We start from the raw sequence: 14,302 nt of genomic DNA, 5'->3' as shown, positions 1-14,302 counted from the left end.
TAAGTACTTAACCATAAGCATAAGCCCTTCTCCTGTTTGTTTCTCACTTATCTTTAATATATTTCCTGATAAATATTTTTATTATATAAGATGCCTTCATGGAACATCATATACAAATAAATGAGTTAGGAGGAGGAGTTAAGATGACAGAAAAGTAGAGGGCCCTAAGGTTGTCTCTTCCTGGGAACACAGCTAAATAATTATCGAATCACTCTGAACACCCAAGAAATCAATCTGAGGTCTAAGAGTACAGAACTGCAAGTCTACAAGTAGAAAATCAACACCTTCCACAGGTAGGAGGTATGAGGATTTGATTTGAGGGAAATATAACTGCAAGTACTGTGGTGGGGAGGGAGTCCTGTTTATGGAGACTATTTCAAAGTATTATGAGCAGCCCAAAATCTGAAATTTTAGAAGTCCACCAACACCAGGGTTGTGCCTGGCTTAGAGGTGCTTAGGTAGGGAAGTGGTGCAATGAGGATGCCTTGGGTTGCAAAAAAACAGGTGATCTCAACATGCTACATTGTTCCCAGGCCCAGGAGCTCGGGCTAAGGGCAGTGAACATGGGTGCTGACTCTGCTCTACCTAGCCATAAACTCTGAACCATTGTGTGGTCATGCCACCACTTCCGTGCCTCGGGCCAGCAATTGGCAAAAGCATGGCAAGGACCTCCCTAGAGAATCAGCACTGGTCCTGCACCACAGGAGTCCCTAAAGTTTAGAGTTTTGAAACCCAGTCCTGCACCTGAAATAAACCAGCTTGGATACAAGCAGGGTGAAGGTAGGGACCTGACAGGAGCCAGACACATAAGAGGGGTAACTAACTGAAGGGGGGTGGTGTACAAACACTCAGCACTGGGTCTAGGATGCCAGGCTTCAACATGTTCATCTCTTCCATCAGAAGTGAAAGTCCTCAGGAAGCAAACCAGTGGCACTTAGTGGAGGCGGAAGCCATTTACACCAAGCCCCACAACTTCTGCCAAGGAGTCTCATCTCCACCAAGTAATTCCACCTGAGAATCGGTGAAACAGGCCACTCCCCTCTGAAGACAAGCATAAATATCTCCTATGCACCATGTCTACTGATCATAGAGTGTTGCAAAGCTTCACCTCTAGGAAAAACAGGATCTAGTTTCCTTTTATTTTTTTAATTGGCTTTTATTAACTTTTTAATTTTTTTTATCATTTTCTTAATTCTTATTTACATATATATATTTAGATCTAGCTCATTTTAACAAACAGACCAAAATACACCCAGGATCCAGGCTTTGTTGTTATTGTTGTTGTTGTTGTTGTTGTTTTCTTTTCTTTTCTGGACAAAATGATGAGACAGAGAAATTCACTCCAAAAGAAAGAACAGGAAGTAGAATTCATGGCCAGGGATTCAATCAATATGGATATGAGTAAGGTGTCTGGACTTGCATTTAAAACAACAATTATAAGGATATTAACTGGGCTTTAAAAAAAGGATAGAAAACACTAAAGAGTCTGTTACTGCAAAGATGAAAGAACTAAAATATAAGTCAGTGTGAAATTAAAAATGCTAAAACCAAGATTCAAAGACAAATGTAGGCCACAAAAATGAGGATGGAGGAAACAGAGAAATGAACCAGTGATATAGAAGATAAAAATTATGGAGAATAATGAAGCTGAAGAGGGAAGGAAAGATAATGGATCAGATGTAGACTTAGAAAACTTAGTGTTATTAATACATAACAGCATTCATATCATAGAAGTCCCAGAATAAGAAGAGAAAGAAAAAAGGGTACAAGATTTATTCAAGTAAATTATAGCTGAAAACTTCCCTAATCTAGGGAAGGACACAGACATTAAAATCCAAGAAGCACAGAGAACTCCCATTGAATCAAACAAAAACAGACCATCACCAAGGTATATTATAGTCAAATTCACAAATTATACAGACAAGGAAAGAATCCTGAAGGCAGCAAGGGACAAAAAAAGTCCTTAATCTACATGGGAAGACAGATCAGTTTTGCAACAGATCTGTCCACAGAAATTTGGCAGACCACAACAGAGTACTAGGATATATTCAACATACTGAATGGGAAAAATGTGCACTCAAGAATATTTTATCCAGTAAAGCTGTCACTTAGACTAAAAAGGGGAGATAAATAGTTTCCCAGACAAAGAAAAACTAAATTAGTTCACTAAACCATCCCTGCAAAAAATATAAAGGGGTCTATGAGTAGGGGAAAGAATAGATATGAAAAAAAAAAAAAAAGATATGAAAAGCAACAAAAACTAGAAAGGAACACAGAACATCACCAGAAACACCAACTCCACAGGTAACACAATGATGCTAAATTCATATTCATGAATTCATGATTCAAAAATCACTCTGAATGAAAATAGACTAAATACTCCAGTCAAAAGACATAGGGTATCAGAATGGATTAAAACAACAACAACAAGATCCACTTATATGCTACCTTCAAGACACTCATGTCAGAGCTAGAGACACTTTCAGACTGAAAGTGAGGAAACAGAGAACCATCTATCACACTAGTGGACATCAAAAGAAAACCAGCGTATCCATACTTACATCAGACAAACTAGGGTTTAAAACAAAGACTGTAAGAAGAGATGAAAAAGAGCATTATATCATCATTAAGGGGCTCTATTCACCGAGAAGATCTAACAATTGAAATATTTATGCCTCCAACTTGGAAACACCCAAACATATAAATCAATCAAAAATTAACATAAAGAAACTCATTAATATTAATAGAATAATAGTAGGGGATTTTAACACCCCACTTACAGCAAGAGACAGATCATCTAAGCAGAAAATCAACAAGGAAATTATGACTTTAAATGAAACACTGAACCAGAGAGACTTAACATATATATTCAGAACATTTCATCCCATAGTAGAAGAATCCAATTCTTTTCTAGGGCACATGGAATATTCTCCTGATCACATTCTGGGTCACAGATCACAAATCAGTCCTAAACAAGTACAAAAAGATTGAGATCATACCATGCATATTTTCAGACCATAACACTAAGAAACTTGAAGTTAATCACAAGAAAAAATTTGGAAAGACCACAAATACATGGAGAACATCCTTCTAAAGAACTAAATACTAAAGAACATCCTACTAAAGAATGAATGTGTCAACAAGGAAATTAAGAAATAAAAAAGTGCATAGAGACAAATGAAAATGAAAACATGATAGCCCACAAAGGCAGGTCTAAGAGGGAAGTATCTTGTAATACAGGCCTTCCTCAAGAACCAAGAAAAGTCTCAACTACACAATCTAACCTTACACTTAAAGGAGCTAAGGCCAGCAGTAAAAAAGAAACAAAGATTAAATGATATAAATAAATGATAGAGAAACAAACAAACAACAATAAAACTGATCAACAAATCTAAGAGCTTGTTTTCAAAAGAATTAATGTAACTGATTAACCCCTAGCCAGACTTATCAAAAAGAGATAATAAAGGAACCAAATAGATAAAATTATGAATAAAAGAGGAGAGATCACAACTAACATCACAGAAATACAAACAATTATGAGAATAGTATGAAAAATTAACTGCCAGAAAACTGGACAATCTGGAAAAAAATGGACAAATTCCTAGAAACTTACAAACTACCAAAACTGAAACAGGAAGAAATAGAAAATTTGAACAGGCCCATAATGAGCAAAGAAATCGAAACAGTAATAAAAAAAATCTCCTAACAAAATGGCTTCCCTGGGGAATTCAACCAGACATTCATTCATTCATAGATTATTTATTTATTAAAGAGAGAAGGTAGGGGAGAGAGAAGCAGACTCCCTGCTGAGCATGAAGCTTGATGTGGGGCTTGATCCCAGGACCACAAGATCATGACCTGAGCCAAAGTCAGATGTTTAACTGATGCTTAACTGAGCCACCCAGGCACCCTCTACCAGATTCTTAAAGAAGAGTTAACACCTATTCTTCTCAAACCATTTCAAAAAATAGAAACAGAAGGAAAGCTTCCAAATACATTCTATAAGGACATCATTACTTGATTCCAAAACCAAACAAAGATCCTACTAAAAAAGAGAATTACAGACAATAACCCTGATGAACATGGATGTAAAAATTCTCAATAAAAAAAAAAAAGAAAAAACTTGATGTAAATTCCTCCTTTTCCTCTGGCTTAATGAATATCATTTATTCAGTATAAAATCTTTATATGTTCCACATGTTAAGAATAAATGTACATTAAATCTTGTAAAAAAAATTCAACAGTACATTTAAAGAATTATTTACCACAATCAAGTAAGATTTATTCCTGGGGTGCAGCAGTGATTCAATATTGGCAAATCAAGCAACATGTTATACCACATTATTAAAGGCTAAGAACCATATGATCCTGGGGGCACCTGAGTGGCTCAGTGGGTTAAAGCCTCTGCCTTCAGCTCAGGTCATGATCTCAGGGTCCTGGGATCAAGCCCAGCATCAGGCTCTCTGCTCAGCGGGGAGCCTGCTTCCTCCTCTCTCTCTCTGCCTGCCTCTTTGTCTACTTGTGATCTCTGAGTGTAAAATAAATAAATAAAATCTTAAAAAAAAAAAAAAAGAATGATATGATCCTGTCAATAAATTTGGAAAAGGTATTTGACAAAACATAGCTTCCATTCTTTATAAAAACTCAACAAAGTGGGGATAGATGGAACACACCTCAACATCATAAGGGTCATATATGGAAGACCCACAGCTAATGTCCTCAATGGGGAAAAACTGAGAGCTATTCCCATTCCCCTATAGTCAGGAACAAAATAAGGATGTCCACTCTCACCATTCTGTTTAACATAGTATTGGAAGTCTTAGCTTCAGCAATTAGGCAACACAAAGAAATAAAAGGCAACCAAATTGGCAAGGAAGAAGTCAAATACATACTATTTGCAAATGACACAATACTCTATGTAGAAAACCCAAAAGACTTCACGAAAAAATATCTAGATTACATGATTTTGGCAAAGTCACAGGATACAAAATCAATGTACAGAAATCTGTTGCATTTCTATACATCCATTAAAAAATATCAGAAAAAGAAATCAAGGAATCAACCCACTTACAATTGCACCAAAAACTTAGAAAAAACTAAAAAGGCAAAAGATTTGTATTCTGAAAACTATAGAACATTATTAAACTGAAATTGAAGAGGATACAAAGAAATGGAAAAGCATTCCTTGCTCATGGATTGGAGGAACAAACACTGTTAAGATGTCTGTAGCAGGGTGCCTGGGTGGCTCAGTGGTTTAGGCCGCTGCCTTCGGCTCGGGTCATGATCTCGGGGTCCCGGGATGGGGTCCCGGGATCGAGTCCCTCATTGGGCTCTCTGCTCAGCGGGGAGCCTGCTTCCTCCTCTCTCTCTCTGCCTGCCTCTTGGCCTACTTGTGATCTCTGTCTATCAAATAAATAGGTAAAATTTAAAAAAAATAAATAAAAGATGTCTGTAGCAAAGCAAAGCAACTTAAAATGTTTATGGGAAAGCATTCTACACATTTAAAGTAATCCCTATCAAAATACCACCAGCACCTCTCACAGAGCTAGAACAAATAAACCTAAACACCCTAAATAGCCAAAGCAATCCTGAGAAAGAATAACAAAGCTGGAGGCATCATGATTCTGGATTTCAAGCTCTATTATAAAGCTGTGGTCATCAAAACAGTATGGTACTGGTACAAATACAGCCACACAGATCAATGGAGCAGAATAGAGAACCCAGAAATAGACCCAAAACTATATGGTCAATTAATCTTTGACAAAGCAAGAAAAAACATCCAATGGAAAGAGAGTCTCTTCACCAAATGGCATTGGGAAGACTGGACAACAACACGCAGAAGAATGAAACTGGACCACTTTCTTACACCATCCACAAATATAAATTCAAAATGGATGAAAGACCTAAATGTGAGACAGGAAACCATCAAAATCCTAGAGGGGAACACAGGGAGCAACTTATTTGACCTCATCTATAGAAACTTCTTACTTGACAGGCCTCTGGAGGCAAGGGAAACAAAAGTAAAAATGAACTACTGGGACCTCATCAAGATAAAAAGCTTCTGCACAGCAAAGGAAAGAACTAACAAAACTATGAGGCAATCTACAGAATGGGAGAAGATATTTGCAAATGACATATCTGATAAAGGGTTAGTATCCAGAATATATAAAGAGCTTATTAAACTCAACACCCACAAAACAAATAATCTCGTTTAAAAAATGAGGAAGTCATGAATAGACATTTTTCCAAAGACGACATCCAGATGGCTAACAGACACATGAAAAGATGCTCAATATCTCTCAACATCATGAAAATATAAATTAAAACCAGGATGAGATACCATCTCACACCTGTCAGAATGGCTAAAATTAACAACACATGAAACATGTGTTGGCAAGGATGTGGAGAAAGGGGAAACCTCTTGCACTGTTGCTGGGAATGCAAACTGGCACAGCCACTCTGGACAACTGCATAGAGATTCTTCAAAATGCTAAAAATAGAACCACTTTATAATCCAGCAATTGTATTACATGGTATTTACCCAAGTATACAAACATACAGATTTGAAGGGGTAAATGCCCTCCAATATTTATAACAGCATTACTGACAATAGGCAAACCATGGAGAGAGCCCAAATGTCCATTAACTGATTAATGGATAAGAGTATGTAGTATATGTGGTGTGTGTGTGTGTCCAGAAAATGGAATATTACTCAGATATCAAAATGAATGAAATACTGCCATTTGCAATGACATGGATGGAGTTAGAGTGCATTATGTTAAATGAGATAAGTCAGAGAAAGAACGTGATCTCACTCACATGTGGAATTTAAGAAAACAGATGAACATACGGGAAGGGTAAAAAATTGAAAAAGGACAGAGGGGGGCGCCTGGGTGGCTCAGTGGGTTAAGCCGCTGCCTTCGGCTCAGGTCATGATCTCAGGGTCCTGGGATCGAGTCCCACATCGGGCTCTCTGCTCGGCAGGGAGCCTGCTCCCTCCTCTCTCTCTCTCTCTCTCTGCCTGCCTCTCTGCCTGCTTGTGATCTCTGTCTGTCAAATAAATAAATAAAATCTTTAAAAAAAAAAAAAAAGAAAAGAAAAAGGACAGAGGGAAACAAGCCTTAAGTGACTCTTAATAACAGAAAGTAAACTGAGGGCTGAGGGTTGATGAAGGGAGACGGATGAGGTGAGTTAGACGGGTGATGGGTATTAAAGAGGGCACTTGTGATGAGCAGTGGGTGCCGCATGTAAGTGATGAATCACTGAATTCTACTCTAAATCCAATATTGCTCTGTATATCAACTAAAATTCAAATAAAAATTTAAAAATTTAATTTTCTTGAAATCAAGAAAAATAAACTATATTGTAGGTGATACTGCCATGGACCCAAAGTAAGCCTTAAAACCAAGACATTTGACAATAAAGTAAAATAAAATACATAAATGAACCAGGTATTAACTTTATAAAACTGACCACTCAACTGTATTTAATATTTTTAAAATATCCATAATATCTCAATTCTATGTATTCCTGTGTGTGTGTGTACACATACATAGACACAACTCATAACTAGCATTCTTTTATACATAATTTTTGGTGAACCAGTGTGAATATTTTCATTTTTCTGCATGTCTCAGGCTTTCTGAGCACAGATGGTTCTCAGTTAAAGGATTACTGAAGAGTATCCCTGAGAAAGACACCTCAGGATAGATGCTAAGAAGCCTTTTTCTCTCCCAGAGGTACTTTACATAGGAAAGGGTTCTAAAATTCATTTATGTAACCATACCTCCCCAAACAAAGTCTGAAGCTCTTTCAGCATTAATCTACTGATAGTATACTAGAAGTCTGTTGGTATAGGGAGAGTGTAGGGAAGGTGTAGGGAATAGTGTTTTGTAGGTTTTCTATTGAATCTCAGATGGCCTTTTATCAACAGGCCTGTAATCTTAGGGATGTTACATTTACACAAATTTCTTCAGTACCATGGCTGTTTTTCTCCCAGTCTCCTACTTCCTTCCCTTGTGTAGTGAACTTAATCTATGCATATCCTTGAAGCCTTCTCTCCTATGGACTCTTTTTTTTTTTTTTTTTCCTTTTGAAATGAGACAAGAAGGCTGGAAGGGAGGCTACAGCAGGACAAATTCCCATCTCCCAGTTGGGATAAGGCTCCAACACGGAAGTGCACTATATACAAGATTCAGTGTGTTTTACAAGGATTTATCTTCCCTTTCTGCTACAGCCAGGAGGGAGTATTTCTTGGATTTTTCACCATAAAGATCTGGTGGGATTCCTAGAGGAAAAGTCTATGAATACGAAGAGATTCCCTTAGAACGGAGTACCTAAGAGTGTCTGCCTCAACCTAGTATACCCTCAACCTCTCAATTCGTCAAAATTGCCATTTCAGTGTCCCTAACTAGTACATGACCCCAGAGTCTTCTGCTAGAGCACAAGCTTACTAGAGTAAGCAAATCTCAGCAATCTCTCCAGGGAGACCTGTCTTTCCAGATTTGCGGTGGTGATTTCCCTCCAATCTCATGTCTTTGATGGTTTTAAGGAAAATGGCTATTCTGAACATTTCTAGCTTTTTTGGTTATAAGGATACACATGATATCCTTCCAAGATCATTACCCATTAGTGCTGATGTCCTCCTAAAGATGCTTTGAGCACCAAATTCGAGGATAAACATTTCAGCAAGCACCTCCTAGAGATCATGAAGCACAAAATTCCAACCTGTAGAAGAAATAATTAATATCGGCCAAGAAGGGAAATTAAGGCAATTGAAAAGAAAGGAAAATTTTGCAGATCAACATAAGATCTAGTTAATATACCTAGGGAATGGGTAATCAAGTATATGGAACTGTCTAATGAGGAAAGCAGGGCCATGAGATATTGTAAAACCAAGGTATCCAGTGGAATCGGCCCTTTCAAGACCTCATCCCTAAGACTGAGGAACGTAGGTAATCCAAAAAGGGCAAACATTAACACAGGAGCCTGAAGTTCAAAGATTTTGCCCTACACTGATCTTCCACACTAGACAAGGGACTACCACTTTTCACTCATCATGCCCCCTAAGACCCAGCTTAATTCATTCTAGCCTACTAGCTTAGCTTCAACATTCATGTTCACATATGCTTTGGTCTTTAACAACCAATTTGTTTTTTATTCATGTTATCTTTCTTATTCAACAAATATTCTCTATTCTATAGATTGGCCTCACCCCATTTTTTTAAATCTAATTTTAGATGCGTTTGGTGACAACCAATGAATTTTTAAGAAACCACAAAATGATTAGTGATATCATTAAAGAAGTTTAATAACAAAGAATGCCACTTCCCATTTTTTCCATGTTATGTCACATTAGATGCGAGAAAAAGAAAAAAAAATCACCAGGGATGCATCAGTTATTTCTATACATAAAAATGAAGAAATCAATTATTGATTTACCCAGGTCCTATGAGAGAGAAACTAGGACAGTAGAACCCTTTGGAATAGGTCTCAAGTTGACAGTGGTTTTCAATTTTGACTGCTACTCAGTTATGTTTAAAAAAGGTCCTAGCGGGCGCCTGGGTGGCTCAGTGGTTAAGCCGCTGCCTTCGGCTCAGGTCATGATCTCAGGGTCCTGGGATCGAGTCCCGCATCGGGCTCTCTGCTCAGCAGGGAGCCTGCTTCCTCCTCTCTCTCTCTCTGCCTGCCTCTCTGCCTACTTGTGATCTCTCTCTCTGTGTCAAATAAATAAATAAATAATCTTTAAAAAATAAAAAAAATAAAAAATAAATTAAAAAAAAAATAAAAAAGGTCCTATCAAGGAACAGGTTGTTTTTGAACCCTAGAATTTCTGAGTGCAAGGTAGAGTCAGTTTTAGAGACTTTGAATAATATATCCTTCAGATACTTGATAGGAGGTGTAGCTAAAGGTTATTTTAAACATCAGGTATTTTACTATATAGTCATGATACCATTGTCATTTATTGAGGTTATTAACTACCTTTTATAAATGACCTTAAACATTTATGTGATATTATTGGAAATTTTATGTTATTTTATAACTTGTGTCTCTCCTCTAATATTTTCATGGTGTCAGCTCTTCTTACACTCCCAATAGCCTTACATCCAGGGAATAATACATCTCATATAATTCCATACTACAAATTAATTGAGGCATAAAAATAAACCTCATTAGGAAATAATGTAACAGCAAAATTAAAAATTTAAGTGAGAAACTGAGACACCTTCCTTTAAAGAGCTTTAGTGTTTATAACAGCATGTGATGTATGTCTCTATCAGTCTGATCATAAAAAAATCTTTTATTTTCCTTGAAAGAGTTACACCTCCCCCATATCAGTTGGTTGAATACAGAAAGCATTAGGAGAAAGCTCAAAAGTGCCTCTGACCTACAGGCTAGGCAGTAGGACATAATAAGCCACACATATGGTCCTAAATTTCCAAATAGTTGGAAAAAAAATTAAGCAAATTCATACGAACTTATCTATATACAACTAGAGGTCCATCAATATTATGTATATGCATATATATATAAATACAATGCATAGATATGAGAAAATATTTAGTCATAAATGTGTACTGCATTTTATATTAAGATTTATAATATAGTATTCATAATATTAGACCTGATATGCTAATAAGTATGATATGCATACATGAATTTTTACTTGGATCCACATTTTCATTTCTCTGACCTTTACCATAATCTCTCCACACCCACACCAAGTTTATTCCATATGAGCATTTTCAAATGCTGGTGATAATCCTGGTATATCATAAACGCATTCTAGTCTACCAAAGATGCGTATAACCCTTAGTGAACTCATGTTTTACAAAGTAAAACTAATGAAATCCTCCTGCATTTTCTCTAGGCAGTAGTCCTATTTGGACAGAGGGTAGAATAAAATTCTAAATCTGAAAACAGTAAGATATTCTCAGGCTGTTGAATCAATCCTTGTCCATTATTTTTATAGGGTTTTAGTCACCTTTGTCACAGAAATTTCTTCCTTTCTCCAATTATAAGAAAGTGATAAATAAGAGAGAGAATTCACAAGTACATTTGGGAAGATAACTACCTTTCCAAGTAGACACATGATAAAAGTTGATTTATTTTTGTAAAAACAAATGATTTGCTTTACCAAAGAGGTCTTTAGGTAAAGGTCAGGGGAAAGAAAAAAATTAGGAAATTAAACTGGTAAATTTTCCAGGAGTGATTAGACACATGGTTCATAATATTGTTTACAAAATATTTCTAATGTAGGGAAATTTTTGAACAATTTAAAACCAAATAAAACATATTTAGGAAATTTTCACTTACCATAGTAATTGCCCCCATATTATATTCTTGCCCCTTTTTATTTGTATCAATATAATTTATAATTTTTTCTACTTTAATACAATGCCATTCACCAACCCCAATTAAAATTACATTCCAAACAGTTTATTTGGGTTTTTAAAAACATGACATATGCTTATCCAATAGAACTAAAACATACTAGATTATGTCAATTGTTACCCTTCTGAATAAAATCTGATATTTATAATCAAAATCTGAAATATATACTGCCCTACTTCAAATTTTTCAATACAATTTAGGTATGACTTTGATATATGATAAAGTCCTTAATCTGAGTTAAACACTTAAATGCACAATAGTGCAATTGCTGGGTCATAGGGCAGTTCTATTTTCAACATTTTGAGGAACCTCCATGCTGTTTTCCAGAGTGGCTGCACCAGCTTGCATTCCCACCAACAGTGTAGGAGGGTTCCCCTTTCTCCGCATCCTCGCCAGCATCTGTCATTTCCTGACTTGTTGATTTTAGCCATTCTGACTGGTGTGAGGTGATATCTCATTGTGGTTTTGATTTGTATTTCCCTGATGCCGAGTGATATGGAGCACTTTTTCATGTGTCTGTTGGCCATCTGGATGTCTTCTTTGCAGAAATGTCTGTTCATGTCCTCTGCCCATTTCTTGATTGGATTATTTGTTCTTTGGGTGTTGAGTTTGCTAAGTTCTTTATAGATTCTGGACACTAGTCCTTTATCTGATATGTCGTTTGCAAATATCTTCTCCCATTCTGTCAGTTGTCTTTTGATTTTGTTAACTGTTTCCTTGGCTGTGCAAAAGCTTTTGATCTTGATGAAATCCCAATAGCTCATTTTTGCCCTTGCTTCCCTTGCCTTTGGCATTGTTCCTAGGAAGATGTTGCTGCGGCTGAGGTCGAAGAGTTTGCTGCCTATGTTCTCCTCAAGGATTTTGATGGATTCCTTTTGCACATTGAGGTCCTTCATCCATTTTGAGTCTATTTTTGTGTGTGGTGTAAGGAAATGGTCCAATTTCATTTTTCTGCATATGGCTGTCCAATTTTCCCAGCACCATTTATTGAAGAGGCTGTCTTTTTTCCATTGGACATTCTTTCCTGCTTTGTCGAAGATTAGTTGACTGTAGAGTTGAGGGTCTATTTCTGGGCTTTACCCTAAAGATACAAATGTAGTGATCCAAAGGGGCATGTGCACCCGAATGTTTATAGCAGCAATGTCCACAATAGCCAAACTATGGAAAGAACCTAGATGTCCATCAACAGATGAATGGATCAAGAAGATGTGGTATATATACACAATGGAATACTATGCAGCCATCCAAAGAAATGAAATCTTGCCATTTGCGACAACAAGGATGGAACTAGAGCGTATCATGCTTAGCGAAATAAGTCAAACGGAGAAAGACAACTATCATATGATCTCCCTGATATGAGGAAGTGGTGATGCAACATGGGGGCTTAAGTGGGTACGAGAAGAATCAATGAAACAAGATGGGATTGGGAGAGAGACAAACCATAAGTGACTCTTAATCTCACAAAACAAACTGAGGGTTGCTGGGGGGAGGGGGTTTGGGAGAAGGGGGTGGGATTATGGACATTGGGGAGGGTATGTGATTTGGTGAGTGCTGTGAAGTGTGTAAACCTGGTGATTCACAGACCTGTACCCCTGGGGATAAAAATATATGTTTATAAAAATAAAAAAATTAAAAAAAAAAAAAAAAAAAAAAAAAAAAAAACAAAAAACAACTCAACCAAGTAGGTTTAGAGACAACACACACCTCAACATAATAAAGGTGACATATGAAAAACCCACAGTTAATAGCATCCTCAACAGGGAAAAACAGAGATTTCACTCTCTAGTGAGGAATGAGACAAATGAAGTCCACTCTCACAACTGCTGTTTAACATAGTACTGGAAGTCTTAGTCACAGCAATCAGACAACACAAAGAAATAAAAGGCATCCAAATCATAAAGGAAGAAGTCAAACTTTTACTATTTGCAGATGACATATTACTATCTATAGAAAACCCAAAAGACTCCACCAAAAAATTGCTAGAACTGCTACACAAATTCAGTAAAGTCACAGGATACAAAATTAACATGCAGGAAATCTGCCGCATTTCTATACACCAATAATGAAGCAGCAGAAAGAAAACAAGGAATCAGTTTACAATTGCACAAAACCTAACCAGGAGTGAAAAACCTGTATTCTAAAAATTATAAAACACTGATGAAATAAACTGAAGATGACACCAAGAAATGGAAAACACTCCATGCTCATGGATTGGAAGAACAAATATTGTTACAATGCCTATAATACCCAAAGCAATCTACACATTTAATGAAATACCTATCAAAGTACAAGAGCATTTTTCACATAGCTAATAATTTTAGTGATTGTACCAGAAATTATGGCTTGCATTCTTAATTACATCAAAGAGTTCCCAAGACAATATAAGAACCTTAGAACATCTGAATTCCATGACTTATTCTTCTCTGCTTTTCATGTTATTGTTTAGATGATTCTATTTCTTCATTTATTTTAAACCACAAAATACATTATCATCATGTACAGCATGGTGATTATTTTGACTTCTCTAAAAATGCCTTCTTGCTATGCATTCTTTAGTTTCTTTTTTTGATACATGATATTCCTTCTGCCTGAAAAACTAATTTTAGATTTTTTTTTTTTTTTTTTTTTAGAATTTTGATTTGCATTGAATCAACTCAGGGTTCTGGAAAACTCTTAAAGGATAATTTTTTCCTTCTTTAGTCTTAAAGGTTCATGTTGACATTTCTTTTGCACTTTAAATATGGCATTCAATTTTTTTTCAGCTGTCCATAGTTTCCATTGGAAAAAAAAAATGGCTTAAAACTTTAGGTAGTACCTTTCAAAGTTGTCCCTCCCCCCCAGGAATGTATTATGATTTAAGATTGTCTTTTTGGGGGCGCCTGGGTGGCTCAGTGGGTTAAGCCTCTGC

The sequence above is a fragment of the Mustela putorius genome, unplaced genomic scaffold (assembly GCF_011764305.1).
Source record: "Mustela putorius furo isolate JIRA1106 unplaced genomic scaffold, ASM1176430v1.1 tig00003898_pilon_pilon_pilon, whole genome shotgun sequence".
Taxonomy (NCBI): Eukaryota; Metazoa; Chordata; class Mammalia; order Carnivora; family Mustelidae; genus Mustela; species Mustela putorius.
Note: the sequence above shows the minus strand (reverse complement) of the source record.